A 17,096-nucleotide genomic window follows, 5' to 3' on the forward strand; every position below is an offset into this window, starting at 1 on the left:
ATACATCTCCAATCATCGAGCTTGTGGAAGAAGATGCTGATGGTCGAGAAATACTGCAGATAGATAACCAGGGGGTTGCCCATCTGTACCGGTCTGGGCGTAGTCTTGAGGAGCGCCGACAAGCGGAGTCCATGCCAGAGAATGAGTAACGAGGCTTCGCGGATTTAAAGGATCGCTTGGGGATTCACTTAGGCGACGATGATCTGAGAATGTTGTTACTTGAATGGAAAAAGGAAGCTGATCGTGGAGATGTGACGCCGCATGGTACAATGCGTGTGCCCCTAAATTCCCATGGGAATCAGGAGCGACATCACGATCATGAGAGAGCTCCTCCCCGCAGATCGCTGGACCGCTATGGTCAAGGATATGGAAGCGACCGTTGGAGAAGACCTCAATGGACGGGAAGAGGCGGAGGTCGAGGTAGGTACTTAGATGGGTATCTCTGCGACAACTACCATGGCCGCACTGCTGCCCGCTGGTACAATCGAGCAGACATCGATAACTACGCTGAGTATGATGATCATAGAGAGGTGGCAAATTATGATCGCGAGGTTGCTCGAGGCCGCGGCCGAGGTCAAGGAGAAAATCCGGGGGAAGATCAAGGTAGAAACTAAGAAGTGATCATGATACCAGAAGATGCCCAGAACACCAACCAATAACAAGCGCCTCCTATTGGGAACCAGACAGAAGTACCTCCACCGCAGCCCAAGGTCCGCAACCTCACATGCAGACTATCCCAGGTGTGGGAACTTTCAATGTGGATGATCTGAAAAGGCTACTTAACCACTTGGAAGGTAGAGTGACGGTCACGGCCGAAATCCCTTCTCCGTTCTCGGTGGCTGTAAGAGAGGCGCAGTTGCTAGCCGGATATCGCAACACTACTAGCGATCTCCGTTTCCACGGAAGCTCGGACCCTGTGGAATTACTGGGCCGATTCAATATAGAGATGGATGTATATCAAGTCCCAGATTTGGCTCGATGTCGGCTCTTGGTGGCGACTTTTAGAGAAAGTTCCCAATAATGGTTTCAATGCTGAATCCACCAGCGTAAGAGGGGCTTCAGACGAAGCCTTGAAAAGCTTTTTAATAGCAAGGCTAAGGGTTGGTTCAGATTTCTGGAAGCACTTACAGGGAAAAGACCCAGCCACTCTAGCGGATGTCTTTGCCTTGGCAGAATCGTTTAAAGCCATAGAGCAGTCTCTGGCAGAGGTACAACCGACAACGCAGGCAAGTCAGATAAACAAAGCAAGGAAGAGAGACAGATCTCCAAGCCCAAGGTATAGAAGGAGTAGTCGAAGCCCAAACCGGGTGAATTTCACGACCACAAAAAGGGAATGGAGTCCTCCCTCAAGCTATGACTACGGAACAATCCGGTATATGCCTTAGGCCGCGTCTATTGAGCATATCTTTGAGGTGAACAAAAATAGAGGGCTGTTTAGAAAACCTGAGGCTCTATCATCCTGGAAAAGTAAAGATAATAAAAAGTATTACGAATATCATGAGTCATCCGGACATAACACACATGAGTGTCGGTAACTAAAAGATGAGATCGAAGCATTTATCAAGGAAGGATATCTTGGCGAATGGGTGGTTAAGGAGGTAAGGAGGCACAAGGATAACACTGACAGGGTAAAGGAAGAAGGAGGGCGAGCCCCATGGGGGTCGAACAATGAAACTCTGGAAGAAAATAAATTTTTCAGGGACGACAGTATCCGAACAATCTACGGGGGAGATCCCGAGATGGAATGCAGTAATAGGGCTTTGGCAAGATATGCTAGGGAAGCTCGGTTCAGACCTCTTACAGACATTCATAGGGTGGAGACTCGGTCACCCAAAGTGTGTAAGGGCGAATCCATGGATATCACCTTCAGAGAAGCAGATGCATGGTGGGTACATCACCCCCATAATGACGCACTGGTCATTTCCATCCAGATCGGGACCAAAAATATCCATAGGGACTTCGTAGACAATGGAAGCTCAGCAAACATCCTCTACTACAGCACCTTTAAAAAGATGGGGCTACCTGATCGGGATATGTCGGGGGAAGATTTGTGGGTCTATGGTTTCTCTGGCGCGGGAGTTAGAGTTATAGGATCAATTCGGTTGCCATGTACCCTGGGGGAAAGTCCGTTGTCCGTGACAAAGATGCTTGAGTTCAAGGTTCTAAACCAAGAGTCATCCCATAACATGCTGTTAGGGCGGCCTTTTCTTCGGGAGATGATGGTCATTACTTCAATCCACCACCTTACTATCAAGTTTCTAACCCCAAATGGTGTGGGAAGTATAAAAGGCTCTCAGTATGACTCTCGGGAATGCTACAGGCAAGCTATGAGGGGCGTTAGGAAGGACTCCCACAGCGAAGATGCATTAGATGATGATCGAGAAAGGAGCATCGAACAGCCGATCGAAGAAATCCGAGTCCATTACTATGTCGAGCAAAACGACGAGCGCCCCTCTGAGCTACCTCCAGCAATGTTGTTTTTAGAAGTCACAATCCAAATTGAAATGTTAGAAGAAGAGGAACCCCCAAATGCCATAGTCCAAGCAGATTTCAATGGGGAACGGCTCGAAGGAAGATTTGATATCTTGCAAAGTCTTGGGAAGGATGAGCATAAGGTGGATGCCCCTCTCCCTGAGGGCGCGCCCTTATCTTCGGAAAGTTTAAAGGAAGTTGATGTCCCTGTGATACAGGGCACGCCTTCTAAAGAAGTTGATGCTCCTCTCCAAGGGGATGCGCCTTCCCTGCAAAATGATGAGAATCGTGATCTGCCCGACCTAGATCCACGAATACCAATGCCAACAGAAAAGATGGGGCCAGCGGAAGACACAATTGAAATCCATGTCGACGAAAAAGATCCAAGTAAGGTTTTGAGAATTGGATCCCAGTTGGCGCAAGATTGAAAGAAGGGCTTTCAATATTTCTCTTGGAAAACCTTGATGTATTTATGTGGAACCATTCTGATATGGTGGGAATTGACCCATAAGTGATGTGCCACCGTTTTAACATTGATCCCAAGCATAAAGGGGTTAGGAAAAAGTGGAGGGTCGTGAGTGGCGAAAGGGAAGTAGCCTTGGCGGAAGAAGTGGATAGACTCTTGGATGTCGGACTAATCAGGGAATCTTTCTACCCGAATTGGCTGGCAAACCCGGTGTTAGTAAGAAAACCTAACGGCAAGTGGATGACATGTGTGGATTTCACCAATCTGAATAAGGGGTGCCCAAAGGATAGCTTCCCTTTGCCAAGAATTGACCAGTTGGTCGACGCCACGGCAGGACATGCCTTATTCAGCTTCATGGATTCATACTCCGGGTATAATCAAATTCTCATGTATGAGCCTGACCAGGAACACACCTCTTTTATCACTGATAGAGGACTTTATTGCTACATTGGGATGCCGTTGGGTTTGATCAACGCTGGGGCCACTTATCAAAGATTGGTAAACAAAATGTTTAAGAGGCAGATTGGGAAGACGATGGAGGTATACGTGGACGATATGCTTGTAAAATCTAAGAGGGCGGAAGATCACATCACAGACTTAGTTGAGATGTTCCATATTTTGAGAAAATATAGGATGAAGCTGAACCCTCAGAAGTGTGTATTCGGCGTGAAATCAGGATAATTCTTGGGATTCATGGTAAACCACCGAGGAATTGAAGCGAACCCGGCAAAAATCAAGGCTTTGTTGGACATGAAATCACCCAACAACTTCAAGCAAGTGCAGAGTCTGACGGGAAGGATTGCAGTTTTAAATCGATTTGTCTCAAAGTCATCAGATATGCGCAAAGAATTCTTCAAAGCAATCAAAGGAATGGGGAAGGATTTTGTGTGGACCTCAGATTGTGAAGAGACTTTTCTGAAAATCAAAGAGCAGTTGGGAAATCCTCCTATGTTAGCCAAGCCGGAAGACGGAGAAACATTGATTCTCTACTTGGCGATTTCAGAATACTCCGTCAGCGCGGTTTTGGTAAAGGAGAAAGCAAACCACCAATGGCCCGTGTACTATATGAGAAAAAGGTTGTTGGATGCAGAAACCAGATATACCAGCATGGAGAAATTGGTATATGCTCTTATTCTTGCGACGTGAAAGTTAAGACCATATTTCCAAGCTCACCGGATAGAGGTTCGCACCACTTATCCACTCCGACATATTCTGTATAAACCAAAATCATCGGGAAGAATGTTAAAGTGGGCGATAGAGCTGGGATAATTCGATTTAGAATATTGTCCTCGCACGATAATCAAGGGACATACATTGGCGGACTTCATACTTGAGTTTGATTCTAAAGTAGATAACAAGACCATAGTGCTGGCAGAACCTCCCCCGCAAGGAAATCCTCCTACTGATGAGAGGGACGAGTTCTCACACCCTTGGTGGATCTTGCATGTTGATGGGGCTGTAAATAATAACGGAGCAGGTGCCAGGATTGTCTTAGTCACCCCAGAAGGGCATCATTTGATGAGTGTCATCCACTTCAAATTTTATGTCACCAACAATGATGTTGAGTATGAAGTTTTGATCAATGGTCTGAAAATAGCTCTGGAAGTGGGGGTTGTGAATTTGATAGCTCGGAGTGACTCTGAGTAAGTTGTAAACCAAGTCAACGGAGGTTTCCAAGCCCGGGGACCACGGACGGAGTTATATATGAGATGTGTGCAGCGTCTATTGGAAAAATTTGGAAGTTCCAGGCTAGAAAGTTTTCCAAGAGAAGAAAATAGTAATGCAGATGCTTTGCCAAAGATGGGATCACAAATGGACAGTATCCAACTTGGGAAAATCCCTTTGGGGATCCAGGAGATACCAAGTGTTTCAGAGGTGGGGGTGTTCCAGATACAAGTAATCCCACGAGAAAGTTGGATGGCCCCCATTCATAATTATATTCGAACGGGAGCTTTTCCAGAAGACAAGCTACAGGCTCGACGCCTTCGCTACCAGGCTGCTAAGTATGTTGAATATGATGGGATATTATACAAGATAGGATTTAACCAACCACTGTTATGCTGCATGGACCTAGAAGAAAGAAATTATATCCTTAGGGAGGTGCACGAAGGGATTTGTGGCAATCACTCGGGGGGTGGTTCGTTGGCATTAAAAGTCCTCAAACAAGGATATTACTGGCCAACTATGAAAGAAGATGCCTTCAAGTTTGTTCGGGCTTGTGACCGTTGCAGGCGATTCGCTAATTTTTCCAATGCCCCGACAACGTCTATTACTTCATTGGCAAGTCCTTGGCCTTTTTCCATGTACGGGATCGACCTCATTGGAGAGTTGCCCAAAGCAAAGGGGGTGTGAAATATGTTGTGGTGGCTGTTGACTACTTTACTAAATGGGCGGAAGCCATGCCACTGGCCACGATCCAAACAAAGAAAATAAAGGACTTCGTTTTCAACTCCATAGTCTGCAGGTTCGGTATTCCGTACAAGCTCATCTCAGATAATGGAAAGCAGTTTGACAGTAAAGAGTAAGGAAGCTTTGTGAAGACTTGAACATCAAGAAAGATTTTGCCGCGGTCTATCACTCGCAAAGCAATGGTCAGACAGAAGCTATAAACAAAATCATAAAGCATACTTTGAAGGCTAAGTTGTAAGAAAAGAAGGGAGATTGGCCAGAGGAGATGCCCATGGTCCTTTGGTCTTACAACACAACTCCTAGATCAACCACATGAGAGACCCCATTTTTGCTGACTTATGGGTATGAGGCTATGGTTCCCGTGGAGGTAGGAGTCGGATCCCTACGAAGAGACTTTTTTGTTAAAGAAGATGCAGAAGTTAATCAAAGGCTCCACTTGGATTTGATAGACGAAGCCCGAACGAACTCTCAATTAAAGCTTGCTGCATGCCAGTAGAGAATCGCGAGGTATTTTAATAAGAAGGTAAAATCCGTGCCATTCAAGGTAGGGGATCTTGTGTTACGGAAGGTCATGCCAAACGCCATAATAGCTCAGCATGGGGTGCTTGGAGCTAACTGGGAGGGACCATACAAGGTCAAGGCTATACTTTGGAAAGGAACCTATTACCTGGAAGATTTGGATGGCAAGCTTATTCCCCGAGCTTGGAATGCGGAGAATCTACGGAAGTATTATCAGTAGGTAGTGGCTCTGGCCCTCTCATTTCTATGATTAATTCCTATGTAATAGACTAGTAGCAAATAAATTCCTCCTAGCCTAGGGGGTAGTATACATGACTGCGAACCTTCGAACTAGCAGAAGGATAAAATTTTCAAATAATTTCCCCACAGAGCATAGTAGGCATGGGACTGGTGTAATTTTTGCACTAGAGCGCATTATCAATAAAAGAAAAGTTAATTTTAAATTGTTTTAGCTGTTTAGCATACAAATCGTAAGAAACATTCCAGGCGCGTCCTGATAACAAAGTCTATAAATCTATTTATGATACAGAAGATATCCATGATATGTTATGCTAGTAAAACCCCATTATTGTACTAGAAGACATGATTCCTGAGACAGAAGCTTGAAAATCTGCTATCTAGGAAAATACCTAAAATTAGGGGCGCGCCCTATAGTAAAGTACGCCCAGTTAAAGAATTGTTAACTTATGCATGCAAAAAATGACATAAAAACACGCCTCTATAAAAGGACGTGCCTAAAAGTATGACACTTAGCAAAATGATGGCACAAAAATAAAGTGTGTGGCTGATTAAATAAAATTAAGGCAAAGATCCAAACAAAACAAGGCGCGCCATCAGTTTGGTACTTAATAGTTTTACCCTTGAAGAGATAAGTCTTACATATCAAGGCGCGCCATCAGTTTGGTACTGAAATAAATTTTTGTAAAAGAATTACTGATAAGAAAGGTATACTTGGCACTTGCACTTTAAAAAGAACCAAGGCGCTCCAGAGTACTATAGATCCCCATGATATAGGAACAGTTTCAAAATCTTGCAAAAAGACAAATATCCATTAATGTGCTAAGTAACTATCTCTAAATACTAAAGGGCGCGCCCTATTGAAAGGCACGCTAAATGCAGTTGACCTTAGAAAAAATTGTGTTCTAAAATTATAAGCAGAAACATAAAGCGCGCCCTTACGAGAGAACGCGCCTCATAATAGAAGTGTATAAAGGTTAGCAAAAGAACTAAAAACAGCAATCTATATGACAAGGCACGCCCAAATGGTTGAGGCGTCTTGATAAACTTCATATGCATGATGAAAGATACAAAATTAGATAAAACCATACGATAAATCACAATACAGAAAAGTGAAAGAATAGCAAAACATAGTCGTACAACTTTGCACAGCATCAAAAGAGTGTTGGCTCATCAATGTATTAAGAGACTTAGTACAGATAAGAAAAGATAACAAAGTAGAGCGCGCCCTGATTTTCACTAGTTGGAGGAATGGATTGGAGAGGGATTGATGGGTCAGCTTCAGGTGCGTCCTTCTCGGGCTCGTCTGCAGGCGCGCCCTCAGCTTCCTCTAAGCCAAGCTCCACCTTTTTCTCTCGAATATCCTTGGCAAATTCCCTCTTGAATTTAGCCATTTCAGCTACGGTCTCTTCACCAAACTTCTCGAAAGTGTACTCAGGATCATTCGCCATGAATCCAATCCTGTAAAAATGAAAGCCATTGGCGAAAGCATAATCTATTAGGATCCTCCTCTCCTTCATCCAACCACTTCTCTCTTGCTCCTCGAGATGTTCAATCTTTGCCTTTGCCTCAGCTATCTCTATATGGAGTGATTCGGCCTTTTTGTTTGCTATTTCGAGCTGGGTAGTTGAATTGGCCACTTCACCTTTGAGGAAGGAGATTTCAGAGTCCTTGGCTTTGATATCTTTGGCATGTAGAAAATCTTTGTTCTTCAAGGTGTTCTTCAAAATATTATTATCACCCTGCATCCTCTCATGGCGCGCCTTCTCCTCTAGGAACTTGTCCACCATCTGATTAGAATGAATGAACAGTTGGCAAGATGCCTTGATGGAAGCACGAGTGGCCTCCTCCAAGCTCATAGCTTGCCACTGCTCCACCTCCTCATCTGTAATATGAAGGGAACCCAGGGGGCCAAGGGAATTCAGAACAACAGAAGATCCGGAAGGCGCACCATCGGTCCTTAGCTTCTTGGGCGCGCCTTGTTTGTCGGTCAAGTCAATAATAGGCCTTTTCAGAATAGGAGTAGTCTGAGAGATAGGAGTAGGGGCAAGAGTGGATGTCTGGGCTGCAGAAGGAATCCTGGGAGGAGCCATTTCTGCATAAGACATGAAAAATATGAGTAGACCTCGAAATATGGCACACTAGCAGAATCAAAATTTCCAACAAGGATTTAAAGATATACAATGTACAGAGATGCAACTAAAATAAAAGCAAATACATAATGCATAAATATAAATGTGTAATCTGTAGAGCAAGTAGTCAGAGGTATAAGGCTCCCAGATGTAGGGCGCGCCTTAAATAAGTAATGATGATTCAACAGGATGTAAATAACTAGAAGTGTTATGTGGAACAAAGTTTGTGATAAAACAACAAAGATGCGCCAATAACATAAGGCGCGTCATGAAGACCTGGAGTGGTCAGACCTGAGGGAATTTCCTCTTGAAAAGAACTGTCTTCCATTTCATCATCTTCTTCATCACCTTCTTCATCACTATCCAAGTCGACATCCCGAGAGACAGAAACACCTTTTCTAAATCTGATAAATTTTCACTTCACTCCCACTTGGTCAGAGAGGATTCCCACACGCATAAGATTGGTCCTAGTTGTAATATCCCATATTTTCAGATATTATTATTATTATTTGGAATTATTTATGTGAATTTTATGTGAATTTAATGTGAATTTTGGTGAATTATCTGGTAATTGGAGTGATGTTTTGGATGTTTATATGTGATATTCTTTGAGTATTTTAATTTTTATATGTCCGGAATAAAATATCGATAATTATGGTATTTTTCTGGTAATTTTTGGATTGATATATGATTTTATAAGGATTTATAGATTTAACAATTATTTTCTGAGTAATTATAAAACTATTTTATAAAGCCGGGAATCGTCCAACTTCAACTGTTTTTGCATTTTTATAACCTCGAAACTCTTCCGAAAACTCCTTCCTAACCTAATCTGGTAATTCCGAACATTTTCCATATTTTGACTTTTTCGATCCGGATTACGGTTTGACCCGTGCGCGACCAGGCGCAAGATTTTCGATACGATAACCATTTCGATAAATCCACAAAACCCGTATTCTCGAGAGACGGGATATTTTTACATTATTTTCGTATATAGTGTTTTATAATAAGAAGCCCGGCTTTGATAATTATCCGATGCTAATATTAATTGTATCGTTTTTATAGTTACTTAACGGCTAAGTAATCTATTCTCGGATCCAATGTGTAGATGTGATTCAGATTTATTAAATAAAATATGTATATGGGTTCGGTTAGCTGGATATTATTTTGTTACTAATTATATGTGATTAATGGTGTTCTAGGATTAATTGTGTAATTAGTTGTGAAACTTGTGTTGTTTTGTTTTTGTATTTAAAGGTGATTCTATTCAAGATTTATTTTCATAAATATGTGGATTATCTCTAAAATTATTTTTATGGCTTCATAATTTTATTGATTATTTTTAGGAGTTTTTAAAATTGAGAAATCAATATTTTATTGATTATTTACCCTTAAATGATTTTCTGATATTATTTATTTGTTAAACCCGTATTTGATTCCAAAATTCTTCAAAAATTATGAAACTCGTATTTATCTAAGTTTGGAATATTCCGAGAATTTTAAAATTATTTTGGAAATTTTGGGGATTAAATCAACCCGCACGTTAATTCGTTTAATTGACAAAAGCGGGTATAAATTGTATTTCAAAAATTATTTTAAAATTACAAAATTTATGTTTTTATAAACTTCGGGATATTTGTAACATTTTTAGACTATTTTCGTGATTTTCTGAATTTGTTTCTAGTACAGCTCGGTTCGTTAATTGTAAAATGCGAGTATAGCGCGCAAGTCAAAAATACTTTAAAAATTATAAAATTTTTATATTTATTACTTTTAATTATTACGAGAATTTTAAAATTATTTTGGTAATTTTTCGGGTTATTTTTCACCCGCACTTTGGTTCGTTAAAATACAAAATACGGAATAAACCAGGCTGCCAGAAAGAGAAAATCACACGCGTCATTAATTTCGTATAACCACATATGCGTGACAGTTTCTCAGCAAAAGAAAAAGGAAAAAAAACACATACACGAACCCACACCATTTTCTCTATTATCCCATTCATATTTTTAAACAGCAGCGCCCCCTCCCTCCTGTGAATCACCGCCCCCCTGTTTTCTTTTCCAAGTTGAAAACTCCTCCTGCCCAACGAATCAATTTCTTCCTGTCCCTTCTCCCTTTCTCTGTCTCTCCTTTCTCTCATATATTTATATATTTTTAACTTTTAAAAATTCATATCTTACAAATCGTCCGTCCAAATATCAATTATTATATATATAAACGATCAGCGCTTCGATACCTACGCGTAGGTATATATATTGCATAATTTTGAGAAGTAAATTTGTGGGGCATATTTCCGTTATATTTCCGTTTTAATTTATTTTTGGGACATTAAAAAGAAGTATGACGGTGTTGATTACTCCACATGGCATCTCAACGTGTATATATGTCTATGTCTATTAATTTTGGATTTTTCTGGAGATATTTTCCGGACATCAGATATTCTCCTCGGGGTGACCAGAATTTATTTTGGGTAAGGATTCCGAGATTCTGCTTTTATATTTTGGGTATATTATAGCATGTTAGTGTTTATATATTTATTTCGTAATTTTTAGAAGTGGTTGTAGAAGTCATTGTTTACCGTGTTATTCATTTTTTGAGTGTTTATATGCGTAAATATAAATTATTGTGCTGATTGTTGTTGGTTGTGTCGATATGATATCGACAGGCAGTCCGAGAAATAGAGGAGATGCTGTCCGATTTCCAAGAAAATATTAATTTTAGTTCTGAAGATTATTATTTTTAGTTAATGAATTTTAATTGATTATTTAATTAGAGTTAATTATTTCTTATGATTTAAAAATTCCAAAAAATAGTTTCGAGCTTTAAAATATTATTAAAGCTCGATAAATATTATTAAATGATATATTCTTATTTTATTCATATTAAATAAATTGTTCATCCGTTTATTACGAAACGAACGCGTATAGATTCAGCAAAATATTTTGCTTTCTTTAAAAATACTTTCCAGACCTAAATTCTTTTGTTTCGGGGACTCGATTATTTTTGGAGATCATTCTGAGTCATTTATTGATCAATAAATCATATTTTAACCCGTTTTAATTTCTTAATACCGAGTCAAGTCTTTTAGCGAATCGAGTCATGTGTGGTATGAATTATTTGATACGTGGCTTATGTGTTTATATGTTATGTGAATTGCGTGCGTACATGAGTCAAGAGTCTTGTGTTTGACTGTTACCTTTATATGTGGGCTATCGTATGGGTAGACGATAGGGTTTTAACGCGCAGTTCGTCGAGCAATTATCGTTCAGACAATTAAAGTTATATCTTTTAATTATAGATGCGGATCATTTGAGTTGATCAGGACAAGACATTGGATAAAGAATGAAATATAATGGTATTGGATGTCTGGCTTCTAGCAATCACATGAGCAGCATATCAATAAAGTGTTGAAAAGAAAGACAGTGATATTTTGAGACAGAATGTCAGAATAGATGCGTCTTTGCGAGTGTGACTAACTGATAAATATCAAAGGCAATTATCCCTATCATCACTTATTATTCAAGTGATATTTATTTTACATCTTCTTATGCAAGTATTGCTTTCCCTATTCTCAGTTCAAGATGGATAAATGTTTTACATATCGCTGAACTAAATGATTATGTTTATGCAAATATTCTTCTGCTATTCTATGTTCAGAATAGTCAAGTGTTTTACTTATCCAATTATCGGATTTATAACTGTTTTGGATTTTGAAAAAGATGATTTTGTTGCGAGAATTCCTGCCCAAGTAAATGGGGGAATAAAATTATTTAGGATGTTGATTGATTCGGCTCCTTTTTCAATAAAAAAGGGTTTCAAGATTGGAATGGTTACTGGTTACTGGTTACTGGTTACAGCGTAGGTGATCGAGATATCGGTCCAGTTATAATATTTTTCAAGGCTAGTTATGACTTTTCTGGCGCCCTATAGGTATCGTATGTCTTCGGGATACGGGTAGTACCTATATTTACGGTATGGCTGCGGGATACCGGTGTTGTTTCGCGACTGATCATCGGGAACAACATGAAATGTTATTGGTTCCAATCTAAAATTTGTTTTCCAAATTGTTTTGGATAATCATGGAACAAATGATTTATCAGCTGAGTCTGTTTTGGATTAAAAATGAAATATAATTTTGATTCAGATTCGGATTTATGTCGATACTTACGTTGTTGTTAAGTATCAAATGTGGTATTGGTATAGATGATTGATGTTGACTTCAGTATGGAATGTTGTGAGCATCAAAGTTCGTATTGATATCTAATTTGATATGACAACAAAATAAGTATTAATATCAAGAGTTCGGTTTTGAGTAAAGTTTATGATTCATTCCATAGTCATTGCTTCTTGTTATTATTGTTTACGATATTTCCGTAAACACTGTTTTTACGAGTTTAATTCTCGTCAAGATTCAAAGTATTGCTGAAGCATTTCGCTCAAAAATATCAAAATGGTTTTGAATATAATTAAGGAATCAATTCTGGGATTCCTCAACTAAAATTTTATGATTCAGCAATTATAATTTTAAATGTTCTGCTCTAATGCAGATGTCGATTTTATATCAAAATGACCCTGTATATGCTATAATGATCTTGCTGAGCATTTCTTTCGCTCATACTTGCCTGTTTTCAAATTTAACCTCCAGTGAGGATTAGCTTGCGCTGTTTAGCTGCGTAATTCGAGGAAGCAAAGAAGAAGTTTTTGGAAGGTAGTTGGTCCAGGGTTTACGAACTAGTGTAATTTTTATTGTGTAAAGTTGTTTATATTATATTATATTAGAGTTGTGTATTTTATAGTTGGGCCTATTATACTTCTTTTCGAAGTTATACTAGCGGGTTAAGTTTTGAGATTGAGAATTATTGAAAAGAGTTTTAAAAAGAAAGTGAATTTTTTTTGTGGAATTTGGATATCTTGTTTCTAGAACTGTAACCTTAAAAGATCTTGGATTAGTTTGGGGTCATAGATGTTAAATATCTTCCGCTGGCATTTATTTATTGATTAAACATGTTGATTTGGATTGAGGTTTCATAGTGACGACCAAATCCTCTGACCCCGGATTTGGGGGCGTTACACTAGTGACCAATGTCTTCAGATTCCATCTTTCGGCGGCTACTCTAAGGAGGGCCTCTGCTCATTTTTTGGGCTCGCCCTCGAGTGTCTTCGCCACTGGCTTGTCTAGAAAAATATGATTTTATGAGGAATAAGGAGTAAATACTAAATATGAAAAAGAAAACTAAGGAGGCGCGCCCTTACTTGGAGATGTATTGAATCTGATTCTCAACCTGGGAACATCATATAGATAGAAAAAATTCTCCTTCCAGCCTTTCTCATGGCTAAGCTTTCCTGAAGAGAAGCCTTTCTTATTATGTTGCTTGTCTGCGACCTGATAATAATATCCATGGTCAGACTTCCTAAGGCTAAAGAAATGGCTAATCTCATCCATCGAGGGTTGAGGAAAGCCCAAATCTGTGTAGAGAATGAATAGGGTGGGGATAAATTTATATCTGTTGGGAGAAAGTTGGAGAGGAGCCACGTCATAAAGTTCGATCACCTCCCTAAGAAAAGGGTGTAAGGGCGCGCCCACACCTAGTGAAACCAGCTTAGGACTGGTTACCATTTTAGGGATCCTGAAATTTCTCCCATATTTGAAAATATGAGGGCATATCATGCTAAGAGGGTGCGCCCAAATGCCTTTCATATCATAGAACTCCATGAGCCATTCTAGTTGCTCATCGGAGCAAGCTGAGGGTAGGCCCACATAAAAAAGCTTCCCATATTCTTTCCTAAATTGCTTCTTCACAGCTTCACTGCATGACTTGAACTCATCCAAGTCAAAGTCTAACTCACTGTCAGAGACTTCCCAATGCTGGAAAGGGATTGGAGAAGGTTCAGGAGAGGTGGAAAACTGAAGAGTGTCTTCATCAAATAAATTCATTTCGTGTGAAGAGGCGACATATTCTCTTCAGGTGCGCCATCAGGAATGGGAGAAGTAGGCGTGCCCTGGGATTGTTGCGGAGAGAGGCTTGGAGAAAAAATCATGTAGGAGACTTTGGATGGTCCTGCACCAACGTTAAAACCAATCTCGATGCCCCTATACCTATCCGCGTTCAGGCTCTCCAACCAGTCGTCATCATCCAGTTCTGTGTTAGCAGGGATTGGAGATCTTTCTTTTTGGATTAACTTCTGTTTACCCCTTCTCTGATTTAGATAACGTGGTCTTGAGAGTCGGTTGATGATTCTGCCATTATATCGCTAATTTTAAATTCCTGAATAAGGCACGCCTCTTGTTCCAAAAAGTGGGGAGTTCTGTGGGCGTCTAGGAAGTCTGGCTTGAAAGAGATAGATGGAGGGGAGTAGATCCCTATCTTAGTGCAAAAGTCCTTAAAAGGATGAAAGGGTGAAGACACGCCCTCATCTTCCAGCTGTCAAGAAAACCAAAGAAAATTTGAGGGTGCGCCCAAGTCGAAAGAATGAAAGAAGAAAATATGAAGGAAACATACAAGTAATGGTGGGCTTAAGAGAATGGTATTTCCTGTGTTAGGGGTGACCTATGTCAGCTTCCTTCTAGGGCGAGTCTTATGCTAAGAAGGTGCATCCTATCAATTATAAAACCTATAAAGTCTGCAATAGGGGTTGAACATTAAGATATTGGGAGATTATATGACAGTGATTTTACTGATAATAAAAGGGGGACGCGCCTTGTATGAATGTAAGGGCGCGCCTTGTCTTGCAATATATACTCTTAAATTTAGTGTAAATTAAGGGGAAACCGGTTGATATTTCCAGAAACAAGAATTTGAAAATTTTACCAAACAGTTTTGGATCTAAACCACATAAATTCAAATATACACATATATATACACATAGATGCGTATAAATAAAGGATGAACTATGAATGAGAAGTTGAAGAGACAATACGACATGCAGTATGATTTACTTGATGAAAGCCTAAAATAAAAAAAGTTTTATATACCTTTTTGATTGGAGAAGAAATTGATCGGAAAAAACTTGGGAAATGGTGACCAAGAATGAGGATTCCGAGCAATAAAGGAACACCGCCGGAGTTGAAGCTTTTGGAGAGAAAGAGAGAGTAAAAAAGGGGAGAAAGTGAAAGTAAAAAAGAAAATGACTGATTGTGACTTGTATTTATAGCCAAAAAAGGAGAACTGTCAAAATCAATCATGTCAATCACGATTCCCGAAGAATAGGGAAAACTGTTTCGAACCGTTTGAAATTCTAGGACGCGTTCTCTTGAAGGCGCGCCTCATGTGATTATCACAGTAGCTTGAAATTCTTAATGCAAAAATTTGGAACTTAAAAAAGGCACGCCTTGTTTAAGGCACGCCCAGTCAAATGGTGTTGAAAAATATTGTTTATGCGGATTTTGATAGGGATGAGAAAAAATTCTAATCCCATTTTCAATGACATATGAAAGTTGGGGGATAGTTGTTATGCCCAAAAATTGGTATAAACAATATTCAGATTGAGATTGATAGAATAGTCGAAATTGAGGAAGAAATGCCTAAAATTAAGGAACGGATAAGGTTATCTTCCTTATGGAAGAAAAGTCGGCGCGCCCTGTGTGTAGGCACCGCCCTATATTGTGGATGGCTGATGAAGAAGTTGTTGTCAATACAACACATGTATAAGGAGGCGCACCCTCATCATGGAGGGGAGGCGCGCCCAGTGACTTGGTAGGGAAATGAGGAAATCTCTGGAAAATGCCCACCAATGATAAATCTTAGGACGCGCCCTAAGTGAGTAGGATGTCTTGAAGAGGACTTCAACATGGTTACTTGGACGGGTTCTTTGAAAGATTCAAGGAAGATGGAAATTATTATTACTAACCTATTTGATGCAGGTACTCTATTGAAGAACTCCTTTCTGTAGCACATCTACAGGAAGGCGGTGTCCGTGGTTAGAGACCTCCAGGGGTATGCCTGGACGGAAGGCCTCCTCCTGTAGTCAATGAGTGTCCTCATTGGGATGGGGGGTAAATTATGGTGTGTGCTTTGAAAGCTCTGTCTCTGTAGTCAACGGGTGTCCTCGTTGGGAGACTTCGGCGTATCCTGCACTTTGCACCCAAAAGCTTGGGATCACTTGTCCTGCAATCTGGAAGGGGCTCCTTATCGGGGGCAAGGATGCGTTCAACATTTGGGGTGAACCACGACTATACTTGCGTCCACAGACTAGAGAAACAACTGGTAGCGGAGGGTTATTCTTGGCCAGGGAGATGCCTTATCCGTGAAGTCTCGAAGCCGTGGACGAGCCTTGGGCCTTTGTGGTTGGGCCTCATCGACGGACATTCCTAAAGCTAGTAGAATACGGTTTTCAGTGGGATTCCCATTGGGCCTTGGGACAAGAGATCTAAGCCCATTAGGTTTCCTGTTGCCCCAGAACTACATTGGCTTAATTCCCTATAAATAGGGATACGTGGCTGAGATGGCTTAGGGTTAGTGGTGGCTCCTTTGCGCTCTCACTTCTGACCCTTTACAATTTGCCTACGACTTGTCCTGCAATCTGGAAGGGGCTCCTTATCGGGGGCAAGGATGCGTTCAACATTTGGGGTGAACCACGACTATACTTGCGTCCACAGACTAGAGAAACAACTGGTAGCGGAGGGTTATTCTTGGCCAGGGAGATGCCTTATCCGTGAAGTCTCGAAGCCGTGGACGAGCCTTGGGCCTTTGTGGTTGGGCCTCATCGACGGACATTCCTAAAGCTAGTAGAATACGGTTTTCAGTGGGATTCCCATTGGGCCTTGGGACAAGAGATCTAAGCCCATTAGGTTTCCTGTTGCCCCAGAACTACATTGGCTTGATTCCCTATAAATAGGGATACGTAGGCAAATTGTAAAG

The sequence above is a fragment of the Apium graveolens genome, chromosome 5 (assembly GCF_009905375.1).
Source record: "Apium graveolens cultivar Ventura chromosome 5, ASM990537v1, whole genome shotgun sequence".
Taxonomy (NCBI): domain Eukaryota; kingdom Viridiplantae; phylum Streptophyta; class Magnoliopsida; order Apiales; family Apiaceae; genus Apium; species Apium graveolens.